Raw genomic sequence first — 17000 nt, 5'->3', positions numbered from 1 at the left:
GTATGGTTTTCTCTAGAAAGATGAATGGAATTGTATACATCCATTGTGCAGACTGAGTTCTGAGTCCATATGACAGACCTGAGTTCAAACTTCCACTCATTAACAAAACTTGCCAGGTAACCTTAGCCTCGGTCTCATCTGTCCTCCAGAGTTGTTGCTTTGGGTCCCCACTGGGGAGATAAGCAGAGTATAAATGAAGTAAACAAGTAAGTAAATAAAGAAGTGTTCCTGCTGCCTGTGATTAGAGGAGGGGGCACCTGGGCTGACTGATGCCATGGTCATTGAAAATAATGGGTGGTAGACTTCCTGTTTGGGATCCATGGAGGTCTAACACAGCTCTGGGAGCAGAGCTGACCGGGCTGCCGTTTTCAGTGACCGGCGGGGGCAAACAAGCCCGCGGTCCCCTGTTCTCAGGCGGAGAACAGGCTTTGAACGCTCAAGTACCTCAGGGCGCGTTGATCTCGGGCGAGGGGGGGTTCTGCGCAACGAACTCTCCCCCATCCCTTGAGGTCCCACCCTAAGACAGGTCGGCCTACATCTCTGCGGCAGTTCTGGGGCCAGTGACGGCTGGCATAAGATCTACATGCCCAAGCATCAACAGGAGGAAAGAAGGTGAAAGAGAACCTGAGTTTGAAGCAGTGATTACAACCCAGAAAGACGTTTGAAAAGGTAAAGATCACTATCTCTTGAAACGGGACGAATTACTTAAAGTAAAGAAGCATTAAAGGGGACTTTTAAACTGCAACAGTTTGATTAAAAGTAGAGGAAGACTCGGCAAGAAACAGATTAGTAAAAGGACTAAGCTAAAAGAAGTAATTAGAGAAATCGGAGGATTGTTGTTCATACCTGTGGTTATGAGGAGATAATAGACTGTGAGAAAGCTTCTACCATCGCGAGAGCTGCTGTGAGGAGATGGGAAACAGGAAGTACATAATTGTGATAGAGCTGCTGGAGAGAGACGGCCCTAAGGCAGACAGGAAGAGGGCAATCGCCATCTTTGAAGAGGGAAGGGCACGGGCTTCAGCAGAAGAGGAAGTATGCCATATTGGATTACAAAAATATAGAAAAACCATAGAGAAAAGACGCCCGGCATTTTGGATTTTGTAAGTGCTTTTTTTTCCTTTTGAAACCGGGACATTTGAATTAAATTAAATTAAAGGGACACTTAGCCAAGCGCCACGGAGTTAAGGAAACGTGCAGACTCGTGGGAGCGGGGCAAGTCAAGCCCCACGATGTCGAAAAAAGAGTGGCAGACGGCTATGGAAAATTTAGACAAAAGATTTTCGGAAATGTTAAAGGTCCAGCAGGAGCTGGTGAAAGAGATCAAAGAAGTTAAAGAGACAGTTAAAAGTGAATTGGCAGAAATGAAAAAGGGAATGGAAGCAACACAGCAAAAAGTTAACGTGGTGGAGAAGGCGATGGAGAATCTCTCAGACACGCAACAGACAGATATGAGGACGATGAGGGGCAGAATGGCTATTGCGGAGAGCAAGTATCTGGAAAAGCAGCTAAGGTTTCGCGGTTTGCCGGAGATGGAGGGAAAGACAGCTCAAGAGCAAGTTGCTGAAGTGTTAGCTGGATACCTGGGGAAGGAAGAAGAAGAAATCGTGGCTATCCTAGATGTGGTGTATCGTATAAACTCAAGATTTGCGACCCAGAGGAAGTTACCAAGAGACGTGATTGTGCAATTTACAACCAGAAATATGAAAGAAATGATTGTGAGCAAGCAATTCCAAGACCCATTGGAGGTTGATGGCAAGACGGTGATTATTATGAAGGAGTTACCTAGATCGGTGTTGCTTGATCGGAAAAAATATAAATCGGCACCTCCCGGGGGCGTGCGCGCGCGCTTACCCGGGTGCCGTCCTTTGCCCTCGCGCCTGGAAAAAGCGGGCGGACCTCCCTGCATCCGGGGATATGGGGAGGCGTGGCCGGCAGTTTCGAGCCGGCCCCTGCCTCCTCTGTGGCGCAGTTGACTTTGCAAGCTCGTCCCTCCCACCACTCCCTTGTTTGCAGCAGTACAGGTTTTGCCGGTCGCCGGTTTCGGGGCCAGGTAGGAATTTTTTCGCCCTTCGCCTGTTTGGCTGTTGGTGAGGGGTGTTTTTTGCCTACCTTGTACTGCTGGGGTTAGAGATAGGCTGTTTATAGTTGGCAGGTTAGTTGGGGTAGGCAGAGCGGGCCGGTGGGCACCCGGTGGCATTTCCCCATTGGTGGGGAATGGGGGCCTGTTACGGATCAGCGGCGGGCTTTACGGCTGCCAGCAGAGAGGGCAGGCTGCCCTGGGTCCCCCTGGAAAAGGCCTTCCCTCGGGCTTTACGGCTGGGGTGTATGGTGCTTTAAAGGGGGGAACCATTCGCCTGGCCGGCTGGGTTACAGCCATGCATGCATGGCTCGCACCTGGGGCAGGGGGTGCTCGCCCATGCAGTTCGAGGAGCAGGTCTGGTTGACCCCTCGCTCTAACTGTACCGCTAGTTACCCTTGCCGTTATTATGCTGTTAGGTTATTCAATTATAAATAAATCGGTCAGAAATGGCCCTGTTTTTACCCAAGCCTTGTGTCCGTCTCTTTGTTCCAAATGGGAGGGCAAAGCCTTAGTCCAAATTTTGAAGGACATGAAAATAAGGTACAGATGGGAATTACCGGAAGGGCTGGCATTTGAGTTTGGAGGAGTGAAAAAGCGCATCAGATCTGAATTTGAAATGGAAAAGTTTATGAGGGACAATGAAAAGGACTTACCAGCAACAAGGCTATGAATATGGAATGTAAGGTTATATCTTGGAATGTAAATGGACTTAATTCACCCAATAAGAGAAAAAGTACTTTTCACTGGCTATTAAAACAGAAATGTGATATTGTTTGTTTACAAGAGACTCATATTAGAAAACAGGATGTAAAATATCTAAAACTGAGCAAATTGGGCACTCATTTTGCAGCGGCCACAAAAAAGAAAAAAAGGGGAGTGGTCTTGTATATTAGAGAGGAGCTGCAGCCAAAGTTAGTGTTTAAGGACCCAGAAGCTAGATTTTTAGCGGTGGAATGTACATGGAATTTAAAGAAAGTGCTGGTGATTGGAATCTATGCACCTAATGGAGCAAAAGAAAGCTTCTTTGAGGATTTGAGGAAGCAATTAGATGAACTTTCTCACGACCAGATAATTCTTGCAGGAGACTTCAATGGAGTTACAAATTTGGAGCAGGACAAGAAATCAGCAACTGCACAAAAGAAAAGAGGACTACTACCAAAAACTTTTTTTGCATTAATGCAGCAGGAAACTTTGGAAGATGTATGGAGAATACAGAATCCCAAGGGCAGACAATTCACATTTTTCTCCGCAAGACACTCTACTTTATCATGAATCGACGTGATCTGGGCCTCAAAGGACTTAGTGTTATGGACTAAAGAGGTGGAAATAATGCCTATGGTAGGCTCAGATCACAATCCAATTATGTGGAAGTTTGGGAAAAGAACTAAGAGGAAAGGATGGAGAATAAATGAGGACTTGTTGCAAGAGGGAGAAAACTTGGAGATGTTGAGAAGGGAAACTAAGTTCTTCATACAATACAACATGAATCGAGAAGTACCAACCAACAAGGTATGGGATACCTATAAGGCAGTAAGAGGCATACTAATGGACTTAAATGGAAGAGCCAGGAAAAAACAAGAGGAGAAGAGACAGGAGATTACAGAGAAAATAAAAGCCAAAGAAATACTACTAAAGAAAAGACCAGGGAAGAAGAAAGTTTACCAAGACATTAAAATTTTACAAGAACAGTTGACAGCAATGAATAATAAAGAACTGGAATGGAATCTGAAGAGAATGAATCAAAAGTCGTTTGAAGGAGCAAATAAACCTGGGAAATATTTGGCATGGCAATTGAAGAAGAGAAAGGAGAAGAAGACAATAAATAAAATATGTGAGGATAATAAAGTATATCTGGAACAGACTGCTATTAGTAGAGCCTTCTACAAATTTTACGCTAAATTGTATAATAAAAAAGAGGTGAATAAAGATTCAATAGCGACATATCTGGGGAAAATGAGGCTCCCAGTGATCTCGGAAGATTGGAGAAATAAATTGAATAGTGAAGTGACAGAGGAAGAGATAAGGAAGGCAATACAGTCAACAAATCTGGGTAAGGCGCCAGGGCCTGATGGACTCACAGCTAAATTTTATAAGGTAATGGTCAATGAACTGGTGTCATTCCTAAAAGAAGTGATCAATGGTGTTATGAGAGACCAAAGAATTCCAGATACTTGGAGTGAAGCTAATATATCATTGATCCCTAAAGAAGGACAGGACTTGACTAACGTCAAAAATTACAGACCTATTTCCTTACTTAACAATGACTATAAGATCTTTGCGAAGATCTTAGCGGAAAGAGTAAAGGGATGGCTATCCGAAGTTATTGGGGAAGAACAAGCTGGTTTTTTACCGAATAGACAAATCAGAGACAATTTAAGGACAGTTATAAATGCTATTGAATATTATGATAGGCGTTGTGATAAGGAGGTTGGGTTCTTCTTTGTGGACGCTGAAAAAGCATTTGACAATTTGAACTGGGATTTTATGTTCGCCACCAAGGAACAGCTACAGTTGGGAGAAAGATTTATCAGAGCAGTAAAAGAAATCTACAGAGACCAGAGTGCAGCAATTGTGGTGAATGACGAGGTGACTAAGAAATTGACTATAGGCAAAGGTACAAGACAAGGTTGCCCGTTGTCTCCACTGTTGTTTATAATGGTTTTGGAAATTTTGATGATACAGATCCGAGAAGATAATGCAATCCGTGGAATAAAGATAAAAGACTTTTCCTATAAGGTTAGAGCATTTGCAGACGATATAATGTTAATTGTGGAAGATCCGATTGAAAACATGCCAAGGGTAATAGAAAAAATCACAGAATTTGGAGATTTGGCAGGTTTTTTTGTAAACAAAAAGAAGTCAAAGATACTGTGTAAAAATATGACTAAACAAAAACAACAGCAACTTATGGAAATAACAGACTGTGAAGTAACAAATAAGGTGAAATATTTGGGAATTGAATTGACTGCAAAGAATATAGATCTATTTAAGAACAATTATGAGAAATTGTGGACTCAAATAGAGCGAGACTTGATTAAATGGAATAGATTGAATTTGTCATGGCTGGGAAGAATTGCAGCAGTCAAGATGAATGTGCTGCCAAGAGTGATGTTTTTGTTACAGACAATACCAGTTATTCGGGATTCCAAGCAGTTTGAGAAATGGCAGAGAAAGATATCGGACTTTGTTTGGGCAGGCAAAAAGCCTCGAGTGAAAATGAAAGTGTTACAGGACACGAAAGAGAGAGGCGGAATGCAACTGCCCAACCTAAGACTTTACTATGAGGCAATCTGCTTGGTTTGGCTGAAGGACTGGATGATGCTTAAAAATCGCAAATTGCTGGCCTTAGAGGGATACAAAAAATATTTGGATGGCATGCATACTTATGGTATGATAAAGTAAAAGCGGACTCTATGTTTGTACACCATTACATTCGGAGAAGCCTCTTCACAATATGGAAAAAGTACAAGAAGGAATTCCCTCCTGGGTGGTTCCTTATGAAGTGATAGATCCGAGAACTGTTGATAATGAACAACAGTGTCTAACGTATAAGGAGATAACACGAATAGAATTTTCTAAATTAAGAATAAAGACGCAAGAAGAGTTGTCTCCAAACTATGACTGGTTTCAATATAGACAGCTTAGAGACCTTTATAAATCGGATTGTGCCAAGGGAGGAGTAAGAATGGAGAATTCGGACTTGGAGGAAGTAATTTTACAAGAAGACAAAAAGGAAATTTCAAAGGTCTGTAAAGTGTTGTTAAAATGGTATACTGAAGAAGAGGTAGTTAAGGTGCAAATGGTGAAGTGGGCTATAAATTTTAATAAAGAAATAACAATGGAGGCGTGGGAATACTTGTGGAAAAATACTTTGAAAATTATGACATGCACTAACATTAAAGAGAATGTCTATAAAATGATCTATCGTTGGTACCTGACACCAAAGAAAATTGCGCTAGGGAATGTGAACATGTCTAATAAATGCTGGAAATGTAAAAAGCATGAAGGATCTTTGTACCATATGTGGTGGACTTGTGAGGTAGTCAGGCAGTACTGGGGGGAAATAATAAGAGTAATAAGTGAGATTTTACAGTTTCAAGTTAATAAGAACCCAGAACTCCTGCTACTGAACTTGGGAATGGAAGATATTCCAGCACAACATAGGACATTGCTTTTTTACATGACAGCAGCGGCTAGACTTTTGTACGCGCAAAAGTGGAAAGTACAAGAAGTGCCAACTATCGAGGACTGGATTCACAAATTGCTGTACATGGCGGAGATGGATAAACTGACAAGAAAACTAAGAGACCTTGATCCAGGACAGTTTAACACAGATTGGGAGAAGCTGAAACAATATTTGGTGAAAAAATGGGAGGTGGGAGGAGAACTGTGGCAGTTTGAAAATTATTGAAGAAAAACAAAAGAAGAGAGAAGTGACTATACCGGGGGGAGGAGAGTTAAAGAAGAATTACTAAGCAATTATTCTATTTGATTATTTTATACAGTATTAAGTAATAGTTATTATGTGATATATAAGAATAGATATTAATTAATTAATTATGTTGCTGGCAGATAGGGGTGTAATTGAGAATCAACAGAATTAAAATTTATGAATACAAGAAGGGGGGAATGAGAAGTAGCATATAGAATATAGGTTAAATTGATTGACTTATGCTGAAGGTATTTTTGGTTATAGCGATTTAGAAATGTGCAGAATATGGGTCAAATTGATTGACTTTATGTTATAAAGATAAGAGATATAAGAGGAAGTAAAGAGTAACATATAGAGTATAAGTTAAATTGGTTGACTTATAAATGTATTCATCACTTATGAGTACTCAAGTTATGTATAGGGAGGGATAAATTGTTTGTCCCATATTGATGACATTAGAATGAATAAGTTAGAGTACAGGATATTGAGAATGTTACCAGTATTATTACTATTGAATAACATGCCAGGAATGTATTAGTTAGTTGATAAGTGAAGGGAAATTGACTTAGCATTGTGTTATAATAGACTAGCTTAGAAGAGTGTGAAAGTATATGTTTAATTGACAAAACAAGTTGAAATGAGTAGGGGAAGAATAGACAAAGGGTTGGAAAACTGTTGGAAGTCAATAAACGGGGGGGGGAAGGGAGGGGGTTAGAACTGGAATATTAAAGTAATTTGATTGTTATAAATGACAAAATATTTCTAATTCCAATAAAAATTTAAAAAAAAAAGAAAAGAAAATAATGGGTGGTAGACCAAATCCAGAGACCAAGTATATCTCCCATACTAAGACATAAAAGGCAAACCACGACTCACTTCTTATCCCTGCACATATGCAGTACATGGGGATAAGAAGTGAGTGGGGACAAAATGATTTACCTCCCTGCCGCCTCCTCGGAAAGGCCTAGCGTGGCTGCAGGAAGGCCTGGTGCCATGACAAATTTGCTTTCTGCCTGCCCAGCTGATCCATAGGCAACGGGAGCAGCAGCAGAGCCCACCCACCCGCCACTCAACTGGGCAAGAAGAATGCGGGCGAACCCGCTTTCTCCCTGCCCAGCTGATCTGCGGGCAAGGGCGGGGGGCAGCAGAGCCTGCTTGCCTGCCTGCTGCTCAGCTAGGCAGGGCGAAGATGGGTGAACCCACTTACTCCCTGCCCAACTGATCCACGGGCAAGGGGGGGCTGCTACCATGCTGAGTGGCCCAGCCAGCTTTGGCCCAGCCAGCTTCTGGGCAGCCCAGCCCAGTGGCCCTCTACAGTGTGGGCTGGCTGCAGTGCAGCCAACTTCTAGAGCCTGTTGTATTAAATCACAATGGGCTCTAGTGCTAGTTGAAAATAATTGGTGCTTTACCTGGCCTCTATACTCCAGAAGCCAGGCATACTGGTCATTATTTAGACTGTCCCCAGCTCTTCCCTTTGTGAAGAATGATCTTATAAAATTTAAAGAGACAATGTACTGTGGAATTGGTGGGGCCAAGGCATGCTCCCCCCGCCCATTCCTGCTGCTCTAGGAAGAAGGCGTACAGGTACCATTTTTTTGTTTCAATTTTTCTTTTTTTAAGAGCATTATTTTCAGGTGCCAAAATGTTCAAATCAAAAATTGTTCCCAAAACCATTTCCTAAAACATAAACCTTATAATGAAAATCATGCCCTTAAAAAAAATTTAAACTTTGTTTTCTTTTAAATCCACACCTCTTGTATCCATATAAGTCTGTCCTGTGTGCACTATACTTCAGGGCATTTAACTCCATATATGCTTCATGGGGGGGGGGGGCGGATATCCTTAATTTTAACAGTACCCCCTGAAGAACATACATCTCTCTATATTCTCTTCCAACCACAAAAAAGTATATGCTATTTCATACCTCAGCACATCTTATTTGTACATTTTGCATAAACAATACAGTATTGTATAATTAGAATATACTACTCCTTGTACTACTTTAATTACTTTCCCCTTAAATTCTAAGCTTGTCCCTCTTTAATTACTTTCTCCTTGTGGTTTTTGTTTACCCAGCAAAATAGAAGATCATTTTAGCAGTGCAGCCACTACTGCCCTATAACTCACAGAGTAAACTAGGATTTTAAATTGCACAATAACTCATTCTTATGGCAAAGTTCTAAATGGAACTTCAAGAGGAACCATTTCATTTTTTCCCTTTCCATCAAAGTAGGTAAAGTATGTTTTTTAACATGGGACTTTACTTGTGGGACCAAAAGAAATTCTGGGTGAAACCATTATTCCAGATTTTTCTGGTGATTCACGAGACTGGGAACCAAAGGGAGTTTTATAATAGTAGTAATATTCAATTTATATATCGCCCTTCAGGACAACTTAATGCCCTCTCAGAGCAGTTTACAAAGTATGTCATTATTATCCCCACGACAAAACACCCTGTGAGCCGGATGGGGCTAAGAGAGCTCCAGAGAGCCGTGACTAGCCCAAGGTGACCCAGCTGGCTTCAAGTGGAGGGGTGGGGAGTCAAACCCAGCTCTCCATATTAGAGTCCCATGCTCTTAACCACTACACCAAACTGGCTGTCTGCATGACTTCCTTTTGCTGATGTATGAGAAGGGGAAACAAATATATGCACAACCATTGAAAGTGCCTCAGTTGATGTTTTACAGACAAGATATCTCTTGAAGCAAGCCTCTGAATTTTATTCCCAGTACACAATTCAAAGATTGTGGGTGTGGCTGCACTGTATACTTATACCTCAACTTTGTACTTAAGTTCCAGTGCTTTCAACAGTGCAATCTTATGATCATTTAACAGGCAAAAATTTACAGTTCTAAGCATAATTAGAAGTAAAATCCATTGAATTGAATGCAATTTATTTCAGAAAAAAATGATTATGATTGAGTAAAGATGTGAAATTCTCTTTAGTTGTATCCTACAGCCCAATCTAAAGAAAGCTTAAGATAGTCAAATCTCATTGATCAGTGGTTTCAAGGAGATTTACAGTGGCATCCTAAACACAATTACATCCTTCTAAGTCCATTGATTGTCAGAGACTAACTTGCTCTAGTTTACAGTGAAAGGAAGAAAAACAGCAGTTCTCAAATAGGTAAATTCAATGAAGGATAAAAGAAAATCACTTAGAGAAAGAAAAAATAGAAACAATTTGTACTCTTTCAACAATTTGTAACGCTTATTAATGAATCACTAATGATAATTTTCTCTAATTTGAGAAGGGTTAAATGTTCTTTATACAGCCATTCTTAATACCCTATAAAATCTAGGAATACTTCTAGAGCATGCTATTATAGTCCCACCCATTAGTAGTGATTCATTGAACAGTAAGATAGTAAAACTTTAATGAAGTAGTCTGAAACTCTTAAATTGTTTCTAATGATTGTTAAATAAAAATTATAGTTGTAGTTAAGTTACTGACAGTGCTATACTTATCAGAGTTGCACTCTTCTAAGTCAATTGAAGTCAATGGGCTTAGAAAGGTGTAACTATATTTAGGATTGCATTATACATGCATAACTAGTAAAAATAGCAGGAGACAAGAGAAGGCATGTGACTGAAACCAACCCCAATTAATTTAAGTATGAGGCTTCCTTGAGGATATTTTCATGCTGGAAGAGTTTAATCATTATCACATACAAAGATGGTGATTTGGGCAGTGCTTGGCTGGTAATGCTTATTCTGGATCTCTTACAGCATACCCCTATTCCTCAAGTTGCCAAAAAGAGATCAACCAGAAGATATAGGTGTTTAGATTATGAAAGAAAGAAAGGAAATTGTTTGACAATTTTATGTTTATTTTATTTAAAGAAATTACATCCTGTCTTTCCAGTTTCTATTCATGGCAGTTTATGTAATCTATAAAAAACACAGAAACCATCTGTCCGGGGATGAGCTACCCACACACCCCGGACTTACTACAGCCTGGGGCCGGAAACAAGAGAGGGGGAAAAAAACCGCCAAGTCAAAAGTGTATCCAAAATTTACTAGAACAATTTAAAGTGGCAAGTGCTCAATTTCTCATGTGCAACAACAATTCATAGTCAATACATATTGTGTAATAAACTCCACAGGTAATGACTCCAATGGTACAAGGTAAGTCAGTTCAGCAAATAGCCTTGAAATATATCCAAGGAACAAGGTAAGTCAGTCAGTTCAGCAAATAGCCTTGAAATATGACCAGCGGATTGATGGTGATTGAATCCAGATGCCCAAAACTGGGTCCGGCTCTTTCTCACACAGATTTTCATCCCCATGGACTTCCTCAGGGGCGTGTCAATCTTGCACAGTGTCTTTTACAATTTTTCATAGTACCTGGAGAGTGACCACAGTTTGGGGCATCTGGATTCAATCACCATCAATCCGCTGGTCACAATGCTAACTGAAAGAAGAAAGAAAGAAAAGTTTATATTTCAAGGCTATTTGCTGAACTGACTTACCTTGTTCCTTGGATATATTTCAAGGCTATTTGCTGAACTGACTTACCTTGTACCTTGGAGTCATTACCTGTGGAGTTTATTACACAATATGTATTGACTATGAATTGTTGCACATGAGAAATTGAGCACTTGACACTTTAAATTGTTCTAGCAAATTTTGTATATGCTTTTGACTTGGCGGGTTTTTCCCCCTCTCTTGTTTCTGTGCAATTTAGCTGGGTTTTGCCTTTTGTTACATATACAACACCTGGGGCCGGCAGGAAGCATACTGCCATCACAGCAAGTGGAGAGCGGCGGAACCCCGTTGCCCAAAGGAGCCCCAGAGGTGCAAGAAGGCAGCCAGCATACCCTGGAAGACCTGGGGGCAGCCCCAGATGAGCCCCAGTCCACTCCTCAGGTGCTAGGACCCAAGGATCAAAGCACGCAGGCAGGAGATACCCCTGCCCCTGCACACACATTGGGTGGGGCTGGCCAGCTGGAAACGCCACCGCCCCCAGGAACCTGTCTAGCCACAAGCATTCCCAGGGAGAAATGGCTACCAGGCTGTCTTGCCTGGAAAGACCCTGCCAGCCCCATCCTCCAAGTAAGGAACAAGGAGAAAGGGAGAGGCTGGAGCTGGGGAGAGACACCTGGAGGCCTCCCCAGCTGGCTCAAGTCAATCAACCCAGGGGGGAAAGGTTGGAGATCAGAGCAGGGAGGCACCTGGAGGCCTCCCCAGCTGGCCCAGATCAGGAGTAAGCATAGAATCATAGAGTTGGAAGGGGCCATACAGACCATCTAGTTCAACCCCCTGCCCAGTGCAGGATCAGCATAAAGCATCTCTGACAAGTATTCATTCAGCCTCTTCTTGAAAACTGCCAGTGAAGGGGAGCTCACCACCTCCCTAGGCAGCTGATTCCACTTTTGAACTACTCTGACGGTGAAAAAGTTTATCCTAATATCCAGTCGGTACCTTTGCTCATGTAGTTTTAGCCCATTGCTTCGCGTCCTACCCTCTGCTGCCAACTGGAACAGCTCTTTGCCCTCCTCCAAATGACAGCCTTTCAAATATTTAAAGAGAGCAATCATGTCCCCCCTCAACCTCCTCTTCTCCAAACTAAACATTCCCAAGGCCCTCAGCCTTTCCTCATAGGGCTCAGTCTCCAGACCCCTGATCATTCTTGTTGCTCTCCTCTGCACCCTCTCAATTTTGTCCACATCCTTTTTGAAGTGAGGCCTCCAGAACTGCACACAATACTCCAGGTGTGGCCTGACCAAGGCAGTATAGAGAGGGGCTATGACCTCCTGCGATTTCGATGCTATGGCCCCTTTGATACAACCCAGGATTGAATTAGCCTTTTTTGCCACCGCATCACACTGACTGCTCATATTTAGTTTACAGTCCACTCTTACCCCAAGATCCCTTTAACATATACTACTGCCCAGAAGTGCATCCCCCATCCAGTATTTGTGCTTCTCATTTTTGTGGCCCAGATGTAATACTGTGCACTTGTCTTTGTTGAATTGCATCCTATTCACAGCTGCCCACTTCTCCAGAGTATTCAGGTCTTGTTAAATTTTAATTCTATCTTCTTGGGTGTTTGCTACTCCTCCCAATTTGGTATCATTAGCAAATTTAATGAGCAGCCCTTCCACTCCTTCATCTAGATCATTGATAAAAATATTGAAAAGTACCGGGTCCAAAACCGAGCCCTGCGGCACGCCACTGGACACCTCCCTCCAATCTGATGAAACGCCGTTGACCACCACTCTTTGAGTGCGGTCCTCCATCCAGTTCCCTATCCACCGAACTGTCCTATAGTCTACTCCACAGTCTTCCAGTTTGCCCATCAGAATGTCATGGGGGACCTTATCAAAAGCTTTACTGAAATCCAGATAAATTACATCAACAGAGTTCCCCCAATCCAGTAAACTGGTCACTCGATCAAAGAAGGAAACCAGGTTGGTCTGGCAGGATCTGTTAGGAACAAAACCATGCTGACTTCCCTGGATCACTGAGTGGTCCTCCAGATGCTTACAGATTGATGCCTTTTAAATCTGCTCTAATATCTTCCCAGCAACAGAAGTCAGACTGACCGGCCTGTAGTTTCCCGGGCCAACCTTCCTCCCTTTCTTAAAGATTGGGATAACATTTGCTCTTCTCCAATCTTGTGGCACATCCCCAGTCCTCCGGGAGGCCTTGAAGATGATGGGCAGGGGTTCTGCAAGTTCTCTAGAAAGTTCTTTCAGCACTCTTGGGTGCACCCCATCCGGCCCAGGGGATTTGTATTCATCCAGTGCAGCCAGATGCCTCTCCACTACCTCTCTGTCAATGTCAATCAGCCACTCATGTGTCCTGCCACATTTTCTACTATCTCTACTATCTCCCACAAGAGGAAGGGTGGAGGGCAGGAAGCCCTATATAAGGAGGCCCAGCTGGGAGCCAGGGGGTAGAGAGTGTAGGAGTTGATGGTGGAGTGTGAGAGTAAAGCTGGGAGATAAAGGCCAGGAAGAAGAGCAAGCCTGAAGGAGGCAAGGAGGGTGGAGGCTTTGGAAGATGAGGAGGAAGGGGAGGCAGCTGGGACTATGTCAGGTTGAGCAGGGAGTGGACTGAGAGGGAACGAGGGTAATGTATACCCCTTCCTTCCACAGAGCGAGAACCTGCACTGTACCTGACGGTTTCCCAGAACTGAGGGCAGGTGCGCCGGCACCCGGCATAATGGCGCCCAGGGCAGAACCTGACACCATCATTAAAGAAAAACTAGCCATGATCAATATATAGTGTTTTCCCTAAAGAAATAGAATCCTGACTTATCCCAGCCATATCAGTAAACTGCATAAGCAATATCAACACTAAATTGTCCCTTTGAAAGAAAAGTAATACTACAGGCCGAAGTATGTTTTCTCTAGTATAGATGCATAAAGGATAGTTACAGAAATACCTTATATACCATTAATGCTAATTGTTTACAGAATAAAATATCAAGAGGGCTAATACAAACAGTTCTTCAGAATTACATTTCCCAGGATAAATGGCATTGAGTGACAGGACAGTCAGATCTCACTGTAATATAAACATTTTAAGCACTTGAAGCCATACTTCTGTTATTGGTTCGAGACTTCACTGGGAAACTGTTATTCCAAGGCTAAAACCTAGTTATGAAGTAAAAACAAGAAAAAATGTTTACAGTTGAAAGGAACTTTCTTGCCTCACTGTAAGATCGAGCTGACCTGTAGTTGAATCTCTAAAGTGAGGGGGAGAGATAATCTGCCTACTGAGGCAAATTTGCCTCTTGTGTGGCTGTCTTGAGAGAATGAATGCTCACATATGGGATTTTTGAGGAGGGGTCCCTATGACATGGCCCCATGGCTGTGATGGTCCTGTAAGTGCCAGGACACATCACTAAATCCAGAAGTAAATGAGTGGGCAGTGAGGCTGCTTCAGTATTGGTGTAATATGTTCATATTGTCAGAGTACTTGTAAGTAGCTAAGCTGCAGCATTTTATACTGCATGAAGCTTTCATGTGGAAAATTTCAGAAGTATCAGTGTGAAATATAAACAAAACAAAGCAGGGTGCCGTGTAGCTGTTTAAAGATGCATAGATTTTTTTTATAGCATGAGTTTTTATGGACTAAAACTCACTTCATATTGGTAGGGAAAGGGACTATACACGTCTCCATTGGATACTGACTGCTGATGTAGACATGTGTCTACCAGGAGTTTTCCACATTGCTAAACATGCTATGTAAATTAGTTATGCTTTATTTCAGAAAGATTTTATCTCTGAGTTCAGCTTTGTTTCTTTTTCAAATTTTCTGCTACCATACCCTATTATATCTCTTTCATTGTATGTCCTAACTATTGTTCATGATTGTACTTTGCTCAGTGAATGCCCTAGCTGCAGATTATATTGTATTTTCACTTGCACTGTGTAATCTGCCTTGTATCTCAGTGAGAAAGTAACAACAACAACAACAACAACAATATACATGAAATGACAATCTTAGTTGGCCGATAATTCCATGTCTACTCACAAAATGTTATTATAGGGTTAATAATATTAGCTATACCATCAAAGGTTTGATTCCTTGCATGAAGCAGTTTTCATCCATGTAGTGGCCCCCCAAAATAGCAGGCTCTGCTTCTTGTTTGTCTTGTGCCATCTGGTTAGGATTGTTACCCTCTGTATTCTGAGAAGAATTTCCCCTTGAGGTGTTAACTTGGATCCACTGGGTTAGGATCTGTAACCTTCTGCAAGCTCAGAAGAATTAGTTCCATTCCAGTGTCAACTTGTGTCCACTGGGTGAGCTGTGACCGTGGTACCAGGGCCTATCTAGCTTCAGGCTTGTCTACTATTCTGGGTGGAAATGCGTCGCAGTTGTGCTGAATGGCCACTGGGTGTTGCTGTGTTCTCTTTAACCCTTCAATTTCCTGCATTACAATAACATCTCTCGTTCCAGAAGAATTTCCCATTGCAGTGTCAACTTGAATCTACTGGGTGGCGCTGCAATGGTGGTAAAGTGGTCTGTCTAGCGAATGGCTTGTCTGCTGTATTGGGTGGGAAGCAGTTGTGCAGAATGGCCTCTAGGTGTTGCTGTGCACTCTTTAACCCATCATTCTCCAGCCTTTCAATAGCATCCTTTGTCTTAACACTGCAGCAAGCCAACCCATGGATCGCTCCCCTCTGGAGGGATCTTTTGCATTGCATAAGTTCCCCTTTGCTAGCTCAAGGCCCGTGAGGAATCGCCTTGCTACTGATATCCCAAGGAGGCTTTAATCCTAGTACTTTTCTCTTTGCTGGGGGAAGGGGGAAGAGCATGCATGTATGCAGAAAATCACAATCACAGGGTTGAGATAAGCATCGTATGAGTTAGCAACTGAAATGATGTGCATCACAGGTAGAGCTTATGTGGTACTACTACTTGAATGATCTCTTAGCAGTAATGGTTAGAACTGTGATGTGAGATGGTGGTGGAATGGAGCCCTCCTTCTCTTTTGGGGAGCCACTGCATGGATGAAAATGGTTTTATTCCACTTCATGCAAGGAATAAAACCATTTTCAGCAGAGCAGAGTATGCAGATCCTGTCCTCAGCAGCAGACAGAAACTATTCCCTTTTACTCCCCCTAAAAGCATCTTCCCGTTGCTTCATCCCTTGTTGGAGAAAGGTGCTCATCCCCACCCAGTGAGGTGCCCTGGGCACCCACCAACCCCGGGCTCTGAGGCCAAGCCTCCTCCCACTTCCACAGCACTCAAACTGCCTCCCACCACCAAGATTCTCCAGAGGGCCAAAGAGGTGTACGTGAATGTGGCTCAGCCAGGCCCCAGCTTTGGGGCCAGGCTGCTGCCACCTGCTCAGTCTGCCTCCCACCCCCATGATACTCTGGGGGAAGAGGAGGTGTGTTCACATGCAACTTGCCCAGCCCCAACTTGGGAGACAGCTGTTCTTGCTGCCCCACCTCCCAGAGCACTTTTTGCCCCCACACTGCTCAGGGGACTGAGGACATACACAAGCACTCGCCCCACATCTCACCCTGCAATGCTTTGGGGGCTGAGGGTGTGTGTGTGCATGCGGTTCAGCCAGGCCCAACTCCAAGGCTAAGCCACAACCTGCCATCACAAGCCCCCCCCCATCCAGGCATGAACCACCACAGCCACAGTGCCCAGCTTGCCTCCCATTCAACCAGCCTTGGAGGTGGGAGGGGTAGGTTGAGGGTGGGGTAGAGCCCCCCAGCATCCCCTGGGAACAGCTGCAGCAGAGGCAAGGGGGCAGTGGGGCCAGCTACCCATGCACCATCTCTCCACCTGCTGCAGTGCTCCCTCTTCCCCCTCCTTTTTGCAGGAGCGTGGGGCTAGTCACCCCAAGATGCTCAGCTGGAAAGCATCCCTCTAAAGTGCCAACCATGTTTCCACTCTCAGAAGAGGCTTCCTGCTGCTCCTCCTCTTCCATCACTGGACCACGCCTCCACCTCAGCCCTGCCCTTGGTAGCAACACAGCCCCCGCACAATCTGCTAGCTTTCTTTATCACCAAC

Source organism: Eublepharis macularius, chromosome 2 (assembly GCF_028583425.1).
Source record: "Eublepharis macularius isolate TG4126 chromosome 2, MPM_Emac_v1.0, whole genome shotgun sequence".
NCBI classification, from domain to species: domain Eukaryota; kingdom Metazoa; phylum Chordata; class Lepidosauria; order Squamata; family Eublepharidae; genus Eublepharis; species Eublepharis macularius.
This window is presented reverse-complemented; position numbering follows the sequence as displayed.